Consider the following 15350-nt stretch of genomic DNA (forward strand, 5'->3'; position numbering starts at 1 on the left):
GGTTGCTGCTACACCTTTCGCTTCCATTTGAAGTGAGAACATTTTGGCAAAATCTGTGCGTGTAGCTTTTGGTTCACGCTAATAACATCGAAACTTCCGCTGTGTTTTCCTTTGCTGAGCGAAATATTGGACGCCCGCCATTAACGACTGGCATGCTGAGAGCGTTAAATAACACCATATTATTGTGTGATGTACACTCATGGGAACAACAAGAGCTGCTAATTGCAACAACTAGAACGGCATGCAGTACAACCTTCTACATAGTGTGCACGATTTGTAGATCAAAAATTTATTCTCGCTTGAAACCATTTCTATAACCTCTTTGCTACAAGTTCACCCAAGCTTATTTCTCTTGCTGTACAACTATACTGATGTCTGTTTTTATTGTAATGTGCTTTTGTTTTGTATCATTCTGCGTGTATGTGCTCGTGCGACGGTTTCTGAATTTGCTGATTTTTTTTTATCTTGTCTTTTGCTTAAGTGTCAGTTTTTTTAACTGTGCTTTGAGACAATCGGCATATCACTAGGCCAATTCGTCACCGGCTTGCTCTTAATAAACAACCACAGGTATTATTTCAGAATCATTGCGTCCTCTAAAATATTCGTCATTTTCTTTTTTACGCGTCTTCTACTGCGTGCGAATGCGTACTCAACATTTTGGCGCAAAGTTTGCTTCGCATTCAGCGCGTTCGTGACCACGATTAGCAGGCTTCGACTACTTTCGAGCTTACCTACGCGTGGCTGCATCGCTTGCAGGGGCGGCGACGTGTCGGGGAAGAGAGAGATGTTCAGAATTTATTGACGGAAAAGGCAGCGAAGTCACGCGAAGCTAACCTTTTCTGTCCAGGAAAATGTTGAACAGGGAGAAAATCAGCAACGAAGCATGATAATGAGGGCAACAAATAAAGGCTTGCACATATAAAGGTCAAATGATTCACTTTGGTCAGATGTGACCCTCGTGTTGCATGTTTAATCTGCATAGTTAATTTCGGTGATTGAAGCAGCCATGCCGCTTGGCGCGCCGTAGAATCACGTCATAAATTTATCTACTCTCAATGCTGGCAACTTCTGAAGGTTACGCCACGTCCCCGTGAAAACTATGCTACGTGCGTTCGTCAGCTACTTTAGTCATGTTGGGATGGCAGCATCCACCAGCCTTGCGTCAGGTTCTCTATTGGGTTTAGAGGCTCGCGCAGCTACCATGCAGCTATCACCGGCTAACTCGGCCATGCGGCATGCTGGCAGCGAACGCGTACCCAATGAAAGCGGCTAAATGTGACCTTTTGTCATCGGCTGTATGTAGTTAATGCGACCAATGGACCTCATAGATTTCATTGCGGACGGTTTTAAACCACGCTTTGTCTTCATAAAACTCGCAGCCACACCAAGAAGCTGCGCGAACACGTTAACAATCGGCGGCCGAAAGGGTGTGTTGAGCGTATGGACTAAATAGAGTTACTGTATAGGCTCCTTTTAGGGGGGCAGAATTGCGCCAAAGCACGCCATCTTGGGCTTCAAAGTAATGCGGGAAAGCCAGAGCCCGTAAGCGTAGGAGTCGCGCTTGCGCGACAGTGCCAGCAGCGCTTTTCTTTTCGCGATTTCTTTATACGCCTCAATATATGGCGAGTAAAAACTGATCGTTCAACTCATGTTCCCGAGCGTAGATATTACGCTTGCGTGCCCTATTATTTAATGGTTACCGAAAATGCAGCGTACGACGAACTCATACGCCGGCGCGTGGTGGAAACGCCTGTGAGTTTTTCCAATTTCCGTGAGAAGCATCAAGTATAATGCTAAGCTTTCGTATATTAGTCATAATTCTTATTAGGCATGCATGTGATCACGGTTCACAATGCCTAAACAATGTGAATGCACATATTCAAGAAACAATGCTGTTCCATCCAAAGTTCCTTGTGTGTAAAGTATGAACGCTGCATACGATCCAACGGCCGAATAGACGAATATATTCGTTCATAAGTGCTCTTTCCCATTGGTTGGCCGCCTTTGCTAAGAACATGTTCAGCGTTAGGATTGGCTGAAAGTTGTTCTTACGAACAATTCTAGCGTAAGGGCGTTTAGTGAATACGGGCCCAGGTGATTGTTGTTAAGAACTGCATGCACTCATACCTTGTTTGTAGTGACACCCCCCGCACAACTATGTTAATTCTGATTATTTCAGTATATCCTTGTACCGTTTTACACGTCACGGAGAAATTTAGCTGTGTTATGTGTCTCATAACACAGCTAAACAAATAACAAAGCTGCATACGTTACGGACTTCTTGCACTAGTAAAGTTCTCATGCGTATTTAAATTGTGCAATTTCTGCAGCGCCCTGCTTAGAATAAACAAAAAATAAACACCTTTTTCAACGCCCCGTCATACTACAAGAGCTGTGATCGCGTCGCGGGACAGTGATAGCGCAATTTATTTATAAGAACACATAATTTACGGCCAGCAACATAATGACAACGCCGCTGTCAATTGTGTTTTGTCGGCGGGTTCCTGCGGAGTGTTGGTTTCTCCGCAACGATCTGGAGCCAGTTTTGGCCACCTGATGGTGCTCGGCGAATAGCGGTACTAGAATCACTGTAGGCGGTGCGAGTGGCGTGCGGAAAGCAGTGGCACAACTCTGGCTTCCTAAAAGGGGCCTATACAGTAACTTTAGGGGCCCTATAACGTAAAACTATTGCAATATGTTTTTATTCCAATCTCCTGACGTCAAATTTGCGTAACCGCCGACGCAAGCATCGGCCGGTGACCCGCAGGGTTGTCTAAACGGACCAATCAAATTATCTCCTCGTTCACAGGAGGTCACTTTTGTTAGCTTTAAAACCGAATAACATTGCCTACACTGAGCGCTTTGTCTTATCTAATTAGCTGACAAGAGGGGAGGAGCACGATCAAGTCGAGAAGGATTCGATAGGGTCGAGCCAGTGCACTGAAAATTGATAACCGGATGAAGAGGGTGGTGCCAGCGTCTGCGATAGGTCCGCTTTCCCATACTTAACTTGCATTAGCTGGTCGAAAATCGCGGTGGCATGCAACGGTAGTCTGGTGTCCACCAACCGGCAAAACCGAGAGAACCGGGAATTCTCAGGGGATTTTGAATAGTCTGGAAAAACTCAGGGAAAAGTCAGGGAATTTGTGCTTCTATCAGGGAAAATTAGCTGTAATTTTATTGAAAGAGAACGAAAGTCGCGGTAATGATGGCTCGAGTAACTGACAGGAATCGTAACGAATCGTCTTTGACGCCCTGTCGTCTCCTGGAGGAGTTGCCAGTGTACAGTCAAGGACCCACTTTACGGATTGCCAATAATTCGGACGGCTTCGCGGCGCCATCATGTACCCCATAGAGTCAATGTATCAGAACGTCTGAAATTTTGGACGCAAGAATACCCGTCGCCGTCCGATTTTCCGGACTTCTTGCCGTGACTGCAGGTCCGAAACGCCATTAATCAAAGCAACCACCGCTACCGTTTTGATTATCTCGCCGCCTCGAGATGGCGCCCTCGCACGCAGATCCGTTGGCAGCCGTAGCCACCACTGCGGCAACGCTAGGCCTGGCTGCTTCGTCTTTCGCTATGAAACTTCTTGCCATTGAGTGCCGTGTCTTTCATTGAAAGAATTCGCCGCTGTCAGCAATGGCACCGATTCCGCCTTTGTGGTCCTTGCGATTGGCTTCGAAGCTCGGAAAGCACGGTGCCTTGCATAATGCCAGTTCCCGAAAGTCAGCTTTGCCTTTGTACAGAAATGTTAATTGGTGAAGCATACGCAAACGTATTGCGGTGAAGCATAACAAGCGTGGGAAGGGGCTATTGCCACGGGACACAATGTGTATTCCGTAATTATACATGCGTGCACCCGGTATCTCCTGTCGCAGTGCGAGCACCGATATGCCTACTACGTGTACCGACAGGCCTTCAGAGCTCTTTCGAATGCGCTTGTGGCGGTTTGAGCCCTTAAGGCCAGTAAAAAACATGCAGTCATATTTTCGAACTGGCCGATCTTTCGGACGTTTCGTGGCCGCTAGAAAGTTCAAAAAATCGGACGTTGACTGTACAACTGACCAAGAAGATGCTTCAAATGGTCCGTTGGGTGAACGAGTGGCAGAAGGAGGACGAGAACGTAAAGGACCTACGCATTGAGGAATGAACGGAAAAGGAAGCGTGCTGCCGCCGTTTTGAAGGAGCTTGAGCTCAAAAAACAAAGTGTTGGCTGATGCCGAGATACAGGTGTCCCTCATACAAACCAAAATAAACTCTTTAAAGCAGTGAAACACAACACTGTGGCGTCGTGCGCTGCCTGAGAGTATGTCAGGAGAGTTGAGGTTGACTTATGAGTAGTTGAGAGAGAATCTCAATTGTTACAAAGTTCGGGCTTCATAGCACTGAGCTTGCTATCAGTTGATAGAAATAGCTCATATTCGAAAATATTTGCTGCTGTATGTATGTCCTTTTTATTCGTATTTGAGAATGTCCGACTCGATTTGCAATTTTTTTCGAAGACGTTTTATTTTCTGTGCATGTTACTAATCCCTCCCGTGTATTCTCTTTTTAAATAAAATAAACACTACTCCTTAGTATTCGATTAGGTCGCTTTTCTTCAATTTTTTTCGCAAGCTTACTAGAGCATCTGGTGCATGCTTTCGGGCCGTTTTGACATAAGACATAGTTCTGCGTCACTCAGGAAATTTTGCAAAGGTACTCAGGGAAAACCTAGAAAGCTCGTGCAATTTGTAAATATCAACTTGGTAGACACCCAGGGAAGGTTTAAAAAGCCGCAAAAACTGATCCTCAGCAAGGAAGAGTTGGCGGAGCGAGGCCGTAAACGTGTAGAAAGGGCTCGAAAACGTTACACGACCGCGCAAAAAGTTTGATTGTACGCAAATAAACCCATGCTCTCCGACCAGTGGTAGTAGCCAGTGCCTGAGCGATCGGCGGCAGCCATTCTTTATTCCTTTCGGAACGGGGCAGCCTGCGGCTATTCAAAAGAAAATTCAGTTTTGTTCGGCATATTAATGCATCTTTAACGCGTACACGTCACTTTTACGTGGTGAGTTTTCGCGGTTTTGTGATGTCGCGTGACAGGCACGTGAAGTGGGTGCAGCCTGAAACCTTTTAACCAATAGCCGAGGTCTAATGGCAAAAAGACGTCGAATCAGAAATAACTATTTTTCTTTTATTTGGTCGAATCATGCATAATCAGTGCGTACACGTCATATCAGATGAGGAGCTATCGCGGTTTTCGGGACATCGCGTGACAGACAGGCAAAGCGGGGGTGGTTCAAAAAAGTTTTTGAACAATCGTGGAGGGTTGATTGCAGAATTGGAATAGAAATGTTTCGAATAGCTTTACGTTATAGCGCCCTAGGACTAAATCAGGCATGCATGAACGAAGGCAGCCGAAGAAAGGACATTCAGCATTCTCCGAGTATATACGGGGTGTCCCAGCTATCGTGCATTAAGATTTAAAAATATGCAAATGCCACGCAGCTGGACATAACCAAGGTAATGTTGTTTGCTGTCACTTGGAGGTACTGAGATTATAATTAGTCTCAATTAATGAGTCAACTTCTCATATATTGTAATTAGATGAAAAGTGTCAATGAGAAAATTGTAGAGCAGCATGAACAACTGCCGATACAGTTTTTTTCGAGTTTTTTTCGAGCGTGAAAGAAGCCCGCGAATACACGCAAAATTGCCGAGCGACTGGCCGCTCGAGGCACTTTGCGTGCATTTACGGGCATCTTTCACGCTCGGAAAAACACTTTTATGCCGCACGTATTGAGTAACAGGAAGCTGTATCGGCAGTTGTTCATGTTGCTCAACAAATGTTCTCATTGACACTTTCCACCTATGTATAATATTTGAGACGCTGATGAGTTGGGACACCCTGTATATATACTGCATCATCAGGCCAATAATCTGCTCAAGGTATAGGTGTTTAGTTGTTGAAATTTCGCTCTTTGGTGGACTATCTATGGATGCGAACTATGCGTGATTTAATATTTTAAATATCGTACTGGCAAGCTTGAAAATTTAAAACGAAGTCCGACTGCACCTGCAACTCTTCACGTTATTCAATCACGTAGTTGAATCGACTGTGAAATGGCGAAATTGACTATATATTGACTGCAGACAATCTTTTGAATAACAAGTTATTTCCAGCTGAAATTCCACCCTGTGTGCAGGCTTTCTATTTTATACCCACATTTGGCCCAGCGGGTTCGTGTAGCTATCCACCGTGCCCACCTCCATATCTGCCAGGTTACGTGTGCTAAAACTGCATGCTCTAATATGCGTTGAACTTAAATAGCATTTCGTATCGGTATACGCGGGTCAACAAATGTTTCTTGTTTGCGCTGCAGTCTCATATAAGCTCCTCTTTTATAAAATGATGCCACGGGTGGATTAAACATGGCACAGCGAAGCTAGTGCTCCTGCAATTCCTCCCTCTGCACCCTAGTTAGACTAAACGGCTTTTAATGTTAGAGAAAAATAGCACGAAAACAAAATAACAACAGAACCTTCTTTTTTTTTTGCGATCAAATAGGTTTGTGGAAAAGGCGTGCCTGCTCCCACGGCGATTACTGTACACAAGTCCGCCCCCTTGTCGGGTCGGCTACAATCCCATTGATATTCCTAAGCTTGCCTACACCAGAGAGAGAGAGAACAACTTTAGTGAAAATGCCTGCAGAGTCGGTTAGGCTCCCTCCACGCAGGGAGGACAAGCTTTTACCGCGACGCGGCCACTACGTCAGTCTCGTGCATTGTGCTCCTCGAGGTCTTTGTTCCTCGCTACTTCCGCGGATCCGAGAGGGCCGCCGCCCCCTTCCTCGGGGTGCTGCCCCCCTTCTCCTCGGTTTCGCGAGGTCGCTGCCGCTCTAGAGCTGCCGAGACCTGCTGGACGGCCTTGAGTTGTGTATCTTGGTCATAGCTCCTCGTTGCAGCCTCTAGCTGCGGCGGGATCGTCGTCTTCTCGCTGGCTTCTCGCAGATTTATACTACAGTCCCAAAGGATGTGAGCCGCGGTGGCTCTCTCCTTAGCGCACAGTCTACACACGCCACTCGCGTACACGCTCGGACACACGTGCTTAGAAAGACACGGCACTCAATGGCAAGAAGCTTCATAGCGAACGACGAAGCAGCCAGGCCTACACCACTTGGTGGCTCGCATTACCGCGTGACAATTTCAAGTTACTCACTGGCGCCAGCGCTATAGACGGACCACTCGTGCGTTGCGTTTCACATCACCTTACCGGAAAAGGGGGGTGATGTCTGCCTGTGTAGTACACTCTCTATTTAGCCCAGATAGCGGGTAGCCAGACATGACCAAGATTGTGAGGGGTTTGAATGATTGAATGATTGCCCTTGATGCCGCTCGAAACGCACGAGTCTCCATGCACCACCAGCGCGCAAGGTCAAAAGGTGGCGGTGGATGATCTGGCTTTTTCCTTTTCTCCTCGTTTTTTTTTTTTTTGGTAGGGGGGGAGGGCTTTCTTTAAGCCGACGTCGTTTTACAATACTACTACGTGAAACGGGCGTTCTTAGTGAATGACAACATGCCAATAAAAAAGCCGTCCGCATACGCATACTCAGGCTTCCCGCCTCTCCACATAAAAAGAAAAGCTTCGGGAATATTAAGCGCTGCACTTATACCCTATATACATGGTCACGAGCGCGGCCAACGTGTGCAATGTTCAAAGAATAGGACGCAGGCAATGAAGGCGACCTTAAAATACTGCCGCGGATACGCGAAAATAACATGTGATTCATGCACCCGGCCGCAGCTCTGCATAATATAGCCTTCTGAGGCCCAGACGGGGCTGAAAAGATAGCTGCTCTCCGTGATTTTTTTGGCCACTATCGCGAATTCTCGCTACCTATCCATTTCTATCCTTTGTCCTTATAGTGACTTTCGCGCCTAGCGTGACGGCAACGTGGTCGCATGCAGGTCACGCATTTCGAAAACCCCTGTGCGATGGTGATGTGTTTTCCACCTGGCCTATTCCTCCGATAGAAAAAAAAAACGAAAAAAAAACGCTGTCGTGGCACATTGTGCTTTAGATGTTATATTATACATTCGTGTTCACGCTCTCCTTTGCCCAGTGAGCCAATACGGACCATACGGCGGACTCTTATTCCCGAAGCGTCGAGGTCATCTCGTTGATGGCTTTCAGCTTCTTTCCTCGCCATCTTCCATTTTTTATTGCACCAAATGCTCTCGGTGGCGTTCCTCGTTGCGCTTGTTTTATCGCTAGCACGAACCGGATTTTCGCAATTGCGAGACACCGTTTGCCACATTTATAGTGTGCTTTTCTAGCGAGTGTTTATCGGACGAGTCGCGCGCACTGACTCCGACTAAACCCCACCTTAAGGCAAGACGCAAAGGCTTTTTTCCGAACAGTGTCTCCTATCTTCTGAAGGGACGTCTTTCATTTTTCTTTTTAAGAAGCAAAAATAAAACTGAAAGAGGGAAAAGTGCACGCAAGGAGTGCAAAAGATTTTTTTGGTTTCGGAGCAACTCACATTAAACGCCTGGGGCTCTTTGGCCGCTCCAAAGCTACACTATCTTTATATTTACTCGTTGGAAGTTTGACTTAGCAGCGCAAGTTTCGAGAAAAAAATTAATTTTGGGCAAATTATTTGTAGAAACCGTTGCTTTGGACAAGTGGGCCTTCGAGTCGTCGGTACGCTATATACGTATTATGATTCATCGAAACAACATAATGATACTTGCAGTAACTTCTTTCGCTGAAGGCAATTATTTAAGATCATCAACTGCTTCACGACTGATTTATCTCCTAATCTCTCGCATGGGCAATGTTTTAGATAGCGAGAGATATGCTGTACCATGCTGGGGAGCTGCGGTGATCTCGTGGCACGCTTCACACAGCGACCAAAATTCACTTGAAAAATCAATGACGCACATGTAAAAGTTACTATTCCAAGTGCTTAGCTGTATTCATTCATTCATTCATTCGTTTCATCAATCAGTCAATAAATCAAATCAAATCAATCAATCGTGACTGACATTCGTGCTTGGATCTACACTGGTGAACCAAATGTGCTTATGTCTGTGCTTTGCTGAAGCAGTATTTTTTCAGTATCAATCATGACCCGGTTAGAACTTGTTAGTAGTACATTGGTGATTGCATTAGCAGCAGATTAATAGAATTAGATGATGCAGTGTTGCATAATTGCATGATATTGTTGCATTATTTGCATTATTTTCTTCGTTCCATTGTTAGAGCCTACATTTTTTCCTTGGACCCTTTATTTTCTTCTTGTTTTTATTCATGTCGAGTATTTTCATTCGCGTTTTCATTTTGCGCGCATGTACGCCGCCATTGTCTTCTTTCGCGTCGACTTTGGTTTACACGCCTTTCTTTCCTACTTTCTTTCATTTTTTTAACCCGCCGTGGTTGTCTAGCGGCTTTGGTGTTGCGCTGCTAAGCAGGAGGTCGCGGGATCAAATCCCGGCCACGGCGGCCACATTTTTATGGGTGCGAAATGCAGAAACACGCGTGCACTTGGATTTAGGTGCGTTTTAAAGAACCTCGGGTGGTTAAAGTTATTACGGTGTCCCCCACTACAGCGTGAATGTGAATGTTTAATCTGAATAGCAGTCTTGGCATTGTAAGAACAGTTTTCGTTCTGGCTATCTATCTGACTGATATTGCGAACCGATTCCGAAGACGGTGGAGTTTAAGAATACCCGCCGTGGTTGCTCAGTGGCTATGGTGTTGTGCTGCTGAGCACGAGGTCGCGAGATCGAATCCCGGCCACGGCTGCCGCATTTCGATTGGGGCGAAATGCGAAAGCACCCGTGTACTTAGATTTAGGTGCACGTTAAAGAACCCCAGGTGGTTGAAATTTCTGGAGTCCTCCACTACGGCGTACCTCTAATCAGAAAGTGGTTATGGCACGTAAAATCCCATAATTTTTTTAGAGTTTAAAAATATCGGCCTATTCTCTCTTCGTTTAATGTGAATATCATTCTTGGCATTGTCTGACCAGGTTGTTCCTGCTATCTATCCAACCGTTTTCATGGACCAATCCCGAAGATAATGCAGTTTAAAAATATGAGCCTACATTCTAACTTCGTATAATGCGAATAGCGTTCTTGGCATTGTCCGACCAGTTTGCGTTGCAGCGATAAGGTAGCCTCACCGCCTGCGGTATTATCTGACTGAGCTATGTCGAATGCTCGGTTGCCATAGTCGGAAGTTTGAATCCCGCTACAAGAGGCTTTTTTTTTCTTTGGTACGATGGGGAGCTTGAACTTCACCTCCTCCAGTGCGCAACATCTGCGGGCTTGGAGTGACGCCTGCAACCGGCAAAATTATGCCGAGAGCGAGTGGGGCTATACTAATCCAGGTACAACCAAATTAGGAAGGCCCACTAAGCTTCAACAAAACACTCCCTCACCAGAACAGGAATTGGCCTCCCTGGTGTAGTATTCGGCCACCCCCTTCCAAATGGCTCACTCAATTAACCCATGGCCCTCAGTCCCCAGCACTTGTGGAGCACCTGACCAAGGCGGTGGTCAGACCTGTAACGCAGCAGAGGGTACTAACAATCTCTGGGTCCGGACAGGCCGCCATTGGAAACTGACCCTTGCAACATTTAACACCCGAACCCTCTCGAGTGAGGCTAGCTTAGCAAGGCTCTTTGAGGAACTATCAGACATTGTTTGGGATATCATCGGCCTTAGTGAGATTAGAAGAACTGCTGAGGCTTATACATTGCTGAATAACAGACATGTCCTCTGCTATAGAGGTCTCCTTGGTAAGAAGCAATACGGGGTAGGCTTCCTAATCCATAAGAACATAGTGGGCAACATTGACGAATTCTACAGCATTAATGAGAGGGTAGCTGTAGTCGTAATGAAACTTAATAAGAGGTATAGATTAAAGGCAGTACAAGCCTACGCTCCAACATCCAGTCACGATGATGAGGAAGTAGATCAGTTTGATGATGATGTTGAATTAGTGAGGACAAATGGACAAACTCACTATACTGTAGCAATGGGCGACTTCAATGAAATAGTGGGGGAAAAGCAGGCTGGTGAACAAGCAATTCTAGGAACAAGGATTCTAGGAACGCTAGAAATGAGATGCTGGTAGAATTCGCAGAGAGGAATAAGCTGCGAATAATGAACACCTTTCTAAGGAAGCGTAGAAACAGAAGGTGGACCTGGAAAAGCATTAATGAAGAAACAAGAAATGAAATTGATTTCATACCTTCTGCCCATCCCAGCATAGTGCAGGATGCAGAAGTGTTAGGTAGGATAAAGTGCAGTGATCATAGGTTAGTAAGGGCTAGGATTCACCTCAATTTGACGAGAGAAAGAGCAAGATTGGTCGACAAGAAATGGGTCAACCTAGAGGCAGTAAGGGTGAAAGCAGACAAATTCAGGCTCGTACTTGCAAACAAATATGCAACCTTAGAACAGAGAGATGATGATGACATAGAGCTAATGATTGAAACCGTAACTAGGTTGGCTTCAAAAGTAGCAATTGAAGTGGGAGGCAAGGCACCAAGGCAACCAGTAGGCAAAGTCTCCCAGGTAACAAAGGACCTAATAAAGAAACGTCAAAAAATGAAAGTGTCCAACTCAAGTGATAAGTTAGAATTCGCGGAAGTGTCAAAACTGATCAACAAGGCGAAAATAAGTGATATTCGAAGCTATAACGTGAGAAAGACTGAAGAAGCCGTAAAAAATAGACGCAGCCTGAAAGCAGTGAGAAAGAAACTTGGCATAAAACAAACCAAGATGTATGCACTGAAAGATAAGCAGGGTAATATCATCAGCAATGTCGAAGAAATAGTAAAAGCAGCGGAAGAATTCTATACTGACCTGTACAGTACCCAGAGGAGTCAAGATGCGTGAATTATAAACAGTAATGAACAGGATACAGAAACTCCTCCTATAACTAGCGATGAGGTCAGAAGGGCCTTGCAAGACATGAAACGAGGAATAGCCGCAACAGAAGATGGAATAACAGTCGATTTTCTCGAAGATGGAGCAGACATATTGCTTGCAAAACTGACGGCTCTTTATACAAGGTGTCTATCGACTGCAAGTGTCCCAGAAAACTGGAAGAATGCGAACATTATACTAATCCAAAAAAGGGAGACGTTAAGGAATGGAAAAATTATAGGCCTACTAGCTTACTCCCAGTATTATATAAAATATTTACCAAAATAATATCCATTAGAATAAGGGCAACACTGGACTTTAGTCAATCAAGGGAACAGGCTGGCTTCAGGAAGGCATACTCTACAATGGATCACATCCATGTCATTAATCAGGTTATCGAGAAATACGCAGAGTATAATAAGCCTCTCTATATGACTTTCATAGATTAGGAAAAGGCATTTGATTCCGTAGAGACACCAACAGTCATAGCGGCATTACGTAATCAATGAGTACAGAACGCTTACGTAAACACCTTGGAAAATATCTACAGAGGTTCTACAGCTACCCTAATTCTACACTAGAAAAGCCGGAAGATACCTATAAAGAAAGGGGTCAGACAGGGCGACACAATCTCTCCAATGCTATTCACTGTGTGCTTGGAAGAAGTATTCGAGCTTTTAAATTGGGACGGCTTAGGGGTAAGGATCAACAGCGAATATCTCGGCAACCTTCGGTTTGCCGATGACATTGTTCTATTCAGCAACAGCAACAATGCAGACGAGTTACAACAAATGATTGAGGACCTTAACAGAGAGAGTGTAAAAGTTGGCTTGAACATTAATATGCAGAATACAAGGATAATTATAAATAGCCGGGCAAAGGAACAAGAGTTCAGAATCGCCAGTTGGCCTCTAGAGTGTGTGAAGGAGTACGTTTGCCTAGGTCAATTAATCGCAGGGAACCCTGATCATGAGAAGGAAATTCACAGAAGAATAAAAATGGGTTGGATCGCATACGGCAGACATTGCCAGCTCCTGACTGGAAGCTTACCATTATCATTTAAAGGAAGGTGTACAATCAGTGCATTTTATCAGTGCTGAGATATGGGGCACAGACTTGGAGACTGACAAAGAAGTTGATAACAAGTTAAGGACCGCGTACAGAGCGTTGAAACGAAGATTGCTAGGCATAACGTTAAGAGAAAGAAAAAGAACGGTTTGGATCAGAGAGCAAACGGGTATAGACGATACTCTAATTGACATCAAGAGAAAAAAAATGGAGCTGGGCAGGTCATGTAATGCGCCGATTAGATAACCGTTGGACCATTAGGGTTACAGAATCGGTACCAAGAGAAGGGAAACGCAATGGAGGACGACAGGAGGCTAGGTGGAGCTATGAAATTAGGAAATTCGCAGGTGGTAGTTGGAATCGGTTGGCGCAGGACAGGGGTAATTGGAGATCGCAGGCAGAGGCCTTCCGCCTGCAGTGGACATAAAACAGGCTGACGATGATGATGACGATGACGATGACTACGACGACGACGACGATGATGATGATGATGATGATGATGATGATGATGATAATGATGATGTTGTTGTCTATCGAAACGATTTTGTGTGCCGTTCTCTAAGATTGTGTAGTTCAAACATATGGACCTATTCTCCCTTCATTTAACGTGAATAGCACTCTTGTCAGTGTCATGCCAGATTTCTTTCCGCCTATCTATCTAACCGTTTTCGTGGACTGATCATGAAAATAGTGCAGACTAAAAATGTGGGCCGGTCAAGAAGGTGGTGAAGTCTAAAATTGTGGATCTAACCTCGCTCACGGCACTCTTCAATGAAAAAAAAAAGCTGTAAGTTTGCTACGAATTCCTTTTCGTCCCAAAAGAATGCTATTTGCATACTTATACAATCAATGTAGATGAATTCTGCCCGTATTTTTGTCTGACGTTTTTAGGCCCCTTCCGATCTGCATGCGTCCGTCATCTGCGCGTGACAAGGACAAATGATTTCCTGTTTTTATCAGTTGATATTAATTAGTAATGTATAACCGTTCTTTCTTAAGTTTAATACGAAAACAAGCAAGAAGGACGACACGGAGAAGTATAAATCAGCTTATGAAGTAGAAGAGGAAGTAGAAGAAGTAGAAGAAGTAGAATAGAAATAACTTTATGTTATACAGGAAACCCTTCATTGTACATACCGACGTGTCTTATGAAAGAGTTGCAGGGCTGGTATGCGCGCTGCACATTATAGTTTCTTTTTCTTTCGTTCTTTTTTTAGTTTCTTTTTTTTTTCGCTCTTAAGTAGCACCGGCCTGTAGTTCTTGTCGAAAGCTGGGGTGAGTGAGCTTTAACAAGATTGTCTTCTAAGCAGAGTGGCGCTCAGAACCGCGGAGTACTTGTGTTTGCCCGAATACATTTTTAAAAATAGGGGGCCAATTTCACCCCAAGCTTCGCGTTCTTTTTGTACTCGCGTAGTGAAAGTAGTCCTCGAACTGTGGTCACGCACAAAAGCCCGTCGTGCTCACACTTCTCAGAATCAGAATCAGAATCAGTTTATTCAAGGCAAAAATGGGGATAATTACATGACAAGTATATACAGAAGGAGGTCCCGTAGTTAGAAACTGAAATGGGACCTCCTTTGCATGATGACTAGAATTAATAAAACAACAATGGCAACATGTGAAATTTCCGATAATAAAGGTATTAGGAGACAAGGCATCAATCAACAGAAAAGCAGCAGATGAATGTATTAAGCAATAACAAGGCTTTGGATTAGATAACAAAAGGTGAAACTACAAAAAATAGCTTAAGAAGAAAAAAAAAGAAGTAAAAAAATGCGAGAGACATACAGAGAAACAAAGTGAAAGTAAAAATAATATACATAGTATACTCAAATGGGAAAGTCGGAGGAAGCTAAAAGAAGATACTTAAGTTCTGTATGAAACCTGTGAGCTTTGAACAGTTTTAAAGGGAATGGTAATGTGTTCCACAGATATAAAGCTAAAAAATGTAATGACTGCTTACCATAGTTGGTGCGAACGATGGGTAAAATGAAGTTCATATTTCCTGCAAATCTAGTATTATTTACATTAGTAAGGGATGTCTTTGGTATGATGGTTACTGGAATATCATTGTTTAATGCCCTAAAAATAATATGGCCATGTTATATTTAACAAGATCAGTCACATTCAAAATATTATGTGCATGTAACAGCTGATTCGCGCTAATGCTACGAGGTGAAAATGTTATTAATCGAATAGCTCGATTCTGAATGACTTGCAATGAAGTTAGGTGACTGTTATAAGTGTTTCCCCATGATTTAATGTTATAGTTAATATGAGAATGAACAAAGCATAATAAAGCGACTTGAGAGTTGAAAATGAGAAATATGGTCGTGCTTTGATTAAAAGGCGTATT

At 44.2% G+C, this 15350-nt stretch overlaps 1 protein-coding gene across 1 annotated transcript in view; it reads left to right on the forward strand.

Moving 5' to 3' along the window:
* Ac76E (adenylate cyclase type 2 Ac76E) overlaps positions 1 to 15350 on the forward strand; it is an 875452-nt gene that overhangs the window by 531790 nt on the left and 328312 nt on the right. The gene's annotated exons all lie outside the window — the stretch shown is intronic.

The sequence above is a fragment of the Dermacentor andersoni genome, chromosome 1, assembly GCF_023375885.2.
Source record: "Dermacentor andersoni chromosome 1, qqDerAnde1_hic_scaffold, whole genome shotgun sequence".
Taxonomy (NCBI): Eukaryota; Metazoa; Arthropoda; class Arachnida; order Ixodida; family Ixodidae; genus Dermacentor; species Dermacentor andersoni.